This window comes from Buceros rhinoceros, unplaced genomic scaffold, assembly GCF_000710305.1.
Source record: "Buceros rhinoceros silvestris isolate BGI_N320 unplaced genomic scaffold, ASM71030v1 scaffold32399, whole genome shotgun sequence".
In the NCBI taxonomy this organism is placed as follows: Eukaryota; Metazoa; Chordata; class Aves; order Bucerotiformes; family Bucerotidae; genus Buceros; species Buceros rhinoceros.
Genome location: NW_010431419.1, coordinates 1215 through 8593, shown reverse-complemented (window position 1 = coordinate 8593; position 7379 = coordinate 1215).

Here is a 7379-nt window from a genome sequence, read left to right as displayed (position 1 = left end):
AACCGCTGTGTACTTGCTCCAGTCAAGCTCATCAGTGCCCTTGTGCATCCTAGAGAGAGGCTGGACCTGGACTTTGAGTAACACCCAGGTAGTGACAGCTAACCAGCGCAACGGGCTCCCTTCCCAGGGTCAAATTCACAAGGGCCACCCTGTCTATTTAGACAGATATGGAGGAGTCGTGCCTGGGAGTAAGCTTTCCTACTGAGGTTGTTAAAGTCTCTGATGTCATCAGGAAATAAGAATTGTGTAAAATACAGAAATATCAAGGAGAAAATGATGTGGGTGAGTTGAAAGAGCATACGAAACTCCGAAAATGGGAGCTTGTTACTGAAAGAAAAGACAAACCCAAGAGCCTATAGGAGGACGTGTAATAATGGTATAAAGCTGCAAAACAATCCTCAGGGATTGATAATATTGAAGGTTTGAGGTTTTTTTTCTCTGCAGATACTGCCTACTTTTTCTTCTTGTCTTACACACATTCCATCAAAATAAAGTCAGTGTTTAGTTTTAGGAAAGCTCTGGTGAGAAGGCGATGTGCTGTATTTCAAGACAACCCCAGCATGCTTTATCTGTGCTCTTTTGAAAAATACTAGTCTGATCTGCACAGAAGAAACACGAGGAGCATCCTATTCATAATGCCTGTGCTGCAGAAACAGCATATTAAATCTCTGAAGTTTGTAATTTATTGGGGTTTATTCTTAAGACTTTCATCTGATACGATGTTTTTCATTAGAGTATTGAAGTAAAATTGCAGGAGAGAGAAAAACTATTTTCATTCACACACCAGTCTCGAGTACAAGGGCTAGATACCATATGGAGCACAGCCACTGTATACTGACGACCCATCACATCCACCGTGGAATTGTAACTCAGCTTCTGTCGTCTGATTGAAAATCTCTTACAAGTTACCATTAACAAGTCATGTTAGAAACATCAGGAATAATAAGTACTTTCCAAACAGTAGGTTGTCAAATTATAGAGTCTGTTTGTTTCTGCTTTATGAAAGGAAAAAAACTCATAAAACCATTTAAAAGCCTTGAGAACTTGAAAGGCAAGATGGGGTTGTACCGCAGTGATATTCTTACAGTAGAAACCCAGCTTATCTCCTAGTTCTTACTGTGCTTATTTGCACAGGATAGATTAATCTTGGGACAATACGGGCATGTTTTCACGTCCCGCTGCACTGGGTTCGATATGAAGGCAGCGGGAAAGCCTTTCTTTTCTTCGATGGAGAAGAATCAAACCATGGCAGAAAGGCTCTCATGTCCCCCGCACATGCCGTAAGGCGTTCACTGCCGTCCGTGTATTTTAAAAGTGAGGGAGAATTTAAACCTAATTGGTATTAGCTTGTACAGTGCCTAAAATTTACGGAGCATAACTAATTTTGGAAGATGTGTTCCAACTATCTTTTGCACTTAGTGTGTCTGCAGGCTGAAGAATGAAAGAGGACCAAGAGTGGAGAAATGCTGCGGTGTGTTCTACGGTATTTAAAGAACAGAAATGGAATGCAGTCTTGGCATACTTGGGATCTCAGAAGCACACGGAAGGATCCGAACATCTCGTTACCCATGGAGGCACCTACCTCATGAGGATTTCACACTAGAACAACTCAGATGATCTCTGCTTCTTAACTACCTGTCAAAATCAGTACGGTTCAAATACAAAGAAAAAAAAAGAGAAATAGCTCTAAAGGAGGAACAAGGGCATTAAGAGGTTGGGTTAGGTTTTGGAGTAGAATTTCCTTTTTGGTTTTTGACTGCTGTGAGCCAAGGCAGCTTGGCTAGTGGAAGTGCAGTGTTAATAATAACGAAACAGGGAGCACAGGAGAAATATTTTTAACCACGAGAAATATGGCTGCCAGAACTCCCCAGGATTTCCACAGCAAATCCTCTTCCTCTCTTTTTGCTGACTGGCTTTCTGGCAGTGTGATTATTTTGCTTCCTACACAGTTCTAGATCAAACTCCAGTTATATGAGTCATTCGGGATCCCCCACAGTTGGGAAAGACCCCGGCGTGTAAGTGGTTGTTACTACCATGAAAGATGCCAAAAAATCTTGTGCTAGAGATGGTAGCCAATAAATAAAACCTGGAAATGAGTCAGTATCTCAGTAAGTATTTATAAAGTCACCATCATAGCGCTGGCTGTAAGAGATGTAGAAGACTTCTTATTACAAATCCTGCGTACGCCTGTGTGTGTACGTGTAGGTCAGAATCCAGGCACCTCTAGCTTCCGTCGTTTATCATCAGGCAAGAAAAAAGAAGAGATCTTTTTTGGGTCCTTGTTACACTCTACTTTGGTAATTCTGTTTCCTGTGGCTGTGTGTTTGGTTTTCCATTGTTAGTGATTAAGTATTAAACTGTATTTTACGGTTAGCCTAGCTCTATCTCCACGCAGTTTAGATGTGTAGCCCTTAGAATAAAACACATTTTATTGATTTTCTTTTTCCCTAGGAGTTACATGCTTGCAAAATCAAATTCTCAATTTCTCATCTATATTTGCATGTAAAGGTAAATAAAACCATATATTGAATTGACTGATGTGGAGAAACCTCACTGTTAAGACTGTAAACACACCAATAACAAAATAAATGGGTTTATCATGGGAGGTGCTGAGATCTAATTTAAAGGCTGTTAGTACTATGGCAAAGACTTGGACCTCGACGAAGTCGAGATGGGATAGAAGTAATTCCGTTAAGTGGCTACAGATTTGGTTTTGGTACTACTCTGAAGTAAAGCTTTACCCTGATCTCAGAAAAAAGTTCTTTTCTCTCCAGTGAGATAGCTGCTTACGCGACCCTGCCCCACCCCTTCTCATGAGTCTTTCTGCAACTTAATGAGCTTCTGCGGGAAGATCTTTTTCTAAAGCTCTCTGTCTCACACACAACTGATAACCCAACGTACCATTACACTGTCCTGGAAAAATACATGGCTTATGGACTATGCCTTTTCCATCATTATTTCACTCCCAAACTGTTGAAGTAGTATCGCTTGGGACGTAGAGTAGATCATCTCCCGCGTCACCAGGTTCACTCAGCGGAGAGTGGGGAGAATGTAATAGACCACATGGAGCTATTTATCTCAAGTATCTCCTAAATTTTGAGTCTAACTTTGTTTCATGCAGAAAACAGATCACAATCCTGCTTTGAAAGTCCATGAGATGGAGAGAAAGAGAGAGAGAGAAATACGTCATATTTAATGTATTTGTGTGTTTAAGAATAGACCTATAAATTGTTCCTTTAGCTGTGGTCCTCAGTCTTGGCATGGGAAAGTCAGCAGTTTTTCCACAGATGAGTTTATTTTATAAGTGCTTCCACGATACAGAGGTACGGAAATTGCTGCCTAGTGCAGAAAATGTAGAAGTTATTTCTCTCAAAATTTCAAGTTATTGATGCTTTATAGATAACGTCTTTACCTAATTAAGGTGACTCATTCAGGCACAGTAATGTTTGATTTGTACATCCTAGACTTGTTTCACTTAAAAGGGGGCAGAAAGATAAAGGAAACCATATTTCCAGTGAATTTATAAAGAACGCTTATCTGGCTTCACTCGGTGCCTTGTACTACGGTGAAACCTTTTTTCAAGCAGCTATTTAAAAACTTCTTTTTGCAGCTGGTTCATTTAACTGGTGGGTTGTTCATCTGTGGGTAAAATAAGTTCTGTTTGCAGTGCAGTTACAAGTGGCCACAGTGCCTGTTCTGGGCGGTCGGTCTCCGTACCTATCAATATTTACTCTGTTTTCTGTTAGAGGGATCGTTTGTAATTTAAAAATTGAGCAAGGCCAATCGGTAGCTCATCTGCATCCTAGTAATGATACGTAGCACGTTAGCAAGGCAGGCATTTACTGGGTGGCTTTGGACTCGCTTAATCAAATAAATCCTATCACGCATGAAATAATAGAAAATGCAGGATCCGTTCTATCAACGATCAACACTTCCAAATTACAGGACAGCAATCCAAGCGTTGACTGATATTTTATAACAACATAAAATGCTATTCTAGCAAGTTTTGGACAGGCTCAGTGATTCTCTCTGAACAACGTTCATGTGTTTCTTAGAAGTTACTTGGTCTGATTCTTCACCACGTTGCTGACCAACCCCTGAAAGCTCCAGAAAACCTGGGCCTGCTCCAAGCAGTCCGGGTCTTCTGGAGCACACGCAACCACAGGAGTTGCGAGTGCCCAGGAGCGCAGCTGGCACCGTGGTGGGCGTGCTGGGAGCGGCGGTACCCAGCACAGTGCTCGCCAAGCTGCTGCCGTTGCAGGCTAGCAAGGAGATTAGTGTGAATCCCAGACTCCAAAGGTTGCGTTTTGCTGGATGACTCAAGTCACATTAACTGTACAAAAATAATTATAGATCAAATAAAACCAGGCACTGAGGAGTATATGATATATCAGGGTCAGTATGGAGGAGAAACCCAGGGAACATTTCTCACGAAGGCCAACAGCCCCAAACCACTAATGTTATCTTTAAAAACTGACTCTGATGAAATAAGGACTAGTGAGCTCTGGTGAAATTCTGCAGTGAAAGGGACAAAGCTGTTGGTTACAAAGCTGGAGAGGTAACTGTCAGTGGCAGAGACCCTCCAGTCTTGACAGCTATTTCCTGAACTGGTCTCAAGCCTTAGCCTTGTAACGTCTTTGGTATTGAGTACGTGTATATGAAACCAGAACTTGGTATTTCTGGAAGATAATCTTCCATACGCTCACAGGTTCAAGGCCAGGTTGGACAAAGCTTGGAGAAACCCAGTCTAGTGGAAAGTGTCCCTGCCCATGGCAGTGGGGTGGGTAGAACTAGATGATCTTTAAGGACCCTTCCAGCCCAGTTCTGTGGTTCTGTACCAGCCACATCCTTAAAAGAAGTCTTCTGTGTCCCACTGACAGCCACGCTGTTTTTCAGTCCTGCACTTGACTTTCAGACCTCCTGCTTGTCTACAAAAGCAACTCTCCTGAGATGAAGCAAGTGACTCCCAGCTGACAACGCTGGCCAGGCCTGGTGGCCCTTTGGGACCTCCTCACTGGAGGTTCCCCAGGAAACAGGGCTGCACTGTGCAGCTGGGTCTCAGGCTGATAGTGGGACAGGGCAGTGATGGGCCCCACCCACCGCAGTGGAGAAACAAGCTGGCGAGTAGATCCCGCTCCCGTCCTGCTCCAGGAGCACGAAGAGAACCACCCATCCTGACACCTGCCTGGGGCTTTGCTCCCCTCCCACACGAGAAGAGTCCTCTCCGCACAAACTGCCCACGTGTTGCCCAGCCCTGCCTGCTCCTGTGCCGTGCGGGACATTGCTGGGTGCGGGCGAGGGGCTGCACCTCCCCAAGACCTGCCGAGCTGTTGGTGGGAGCAGCTGCCCGGGCCCCCACGGAGGCAAGCGCTGCTGCCCCGGTGTTTGCCAGCGCCAGGCAAGCCCTGCCAAAGACCTTGAGGGGGGCTTGGCTTCCAAAAGTGGTTGGGACTCCGGCTCTGATCAAAGCTGACAGATGCATAAATTGCTGGAGTCGCCAGAGTTCGTAAATTAAATACCTGGAAATGAGATGCTGACAATCCCTACGATTACTAAATAAACCCTGTACATAATCTTTGCCTCCAGTGTTAAAGGGACCGCTCCGGTGCATGAAAACACCGTCCTGTGTTACCAGCGAGGAGCAAAGGGAGGCACCTCAGGAGAGAGAATTTTGTGGCCAGACCGCTGTACCCAGTACAACACGGGAAAGAGCTGTTCCTCTGGGGCGCTGTTACACCTTCGGTACAGCATCCTCGGTACAGCATCCTCTTACGTATTTCAAGCCTGTTACTTAAAATTGCTTTGCCCTGTTGTTCTTTAAGGTAAAAAGAAAAGAAAAAAGCAGAGGGTATCTACTCCATCTCAAATACTTGATCTTTAGAAACTGTGCTCCAGGTAAAAACCAGGCCCCGTTCTTTTGAGAATTCATCCAGCTGGAAAGCGCTGGCTGGTGTCAGCGCATTAAGATCTCCTGAATTAGGAGGTGAAGTTATAAAAACATTTTGCAGTAGAATTTAAGAGCAGACTAATTCTCTTCCCACTGATGCCAACGACTTCTGCCGTCTTCAACAGGAGAATTAGGCCAATCCAAAATAGGCCAATCCAGTATTTTCCTTCAGTGCCATATGTAGAAAAATGAAAGACGACAAGTAAATAGCAAAACAAAGCGTGAATAACATCGCAGGGCTCTGAGCACCAATGGGTGAGCAGATGTGCTTCAGAGGAACTTTCATCTGGCTCTCTCTTAAACCTGGGTGGAGGCAGGTTCTGCCCCTGACCGTGTGAAGTCCGTTAGTGGAGGACTTTAATCACTCAGCTACAGGGGGAGAATGAGACTGGAAAAATCACTAACTCCTGCACGTCCTGGGGACGCTGTCTCTTACCACCGTAATCCTTGGACTTCTCTCTGCAGAATTTAAGCCCCCCGAGTCTTAGAGAAACACTGTTATTGACGAGTTCTACAGCGTACCATCAAAACCAGTTTCTGAGCCAGCTCCACAGTGTCCTTCACTCTCTCCCATCTTTCTTCCCGTAGCAGGTTAATCGTAGAGGCTACACTGAGGATGGGGGAATTTCCTGGTGCACTTCTGGGTTTCTGCAGATGCTCCTGAGGGAGCAGCCGTGGTGGGGCTGGCTCCTTCCTGCCTCTGCTCCCCAGGAACCCAACAATCGCCAACCCGCCCAGCGCAGCCGAGAGGAAAACCTTCACCTGCAGGGCCAGGTCTGTGCACACCTCGCTGTGCCCCAAGTTATTTTTAAGAAGGATGCATTTTGTATTTTAAAGCCTGATCCTGCTAATTACTTCATGGCTCCTGACCGGAGCCCGGAGTTTACCGTCGCGGGGAGCATCGTGCACCCCATGAGGGCATCTCCAACTGGGAGAAGATGCAAGAACCAGCTGTCATGAGGCTGACATGCAGGTTCCCTGTCAATGAGCATTGTGTGAACAGAGCGGAGGAGAAACGGATTTATGCGCTTCCAAAAACTTCACATAGATTTTCTTCAGTTCTGTGTCTACAAAATGTCTGCCAGGAAAAAAATCTGGAGCTTGGCAGGATGAAGCCTCACACGTGTATTGTTCGTGTAACTATGGTAACCTACAAATGCCACCAGTGTTTCCATTTCATACACAAATGAGGGGACAGCTGTGGAGACCACATGTCTGCCAGTGGAATAATATATGTGAACTAGGATAGCTTGGTCAGAAAATTACAACTCATTTATATTAATCAGGGCTTCAAAGAACAAGCACCTCTGTAGTTACAAAGTGCACAGAAAAAGAAAGTGATTTTTTTATTTCTCGAAACGTTTGGCTCTTCTGTGAAGATTTGCAGCATCTTGCTACTTTGCTAGTTGAAAAAAAAAAAAAATAAATGCTG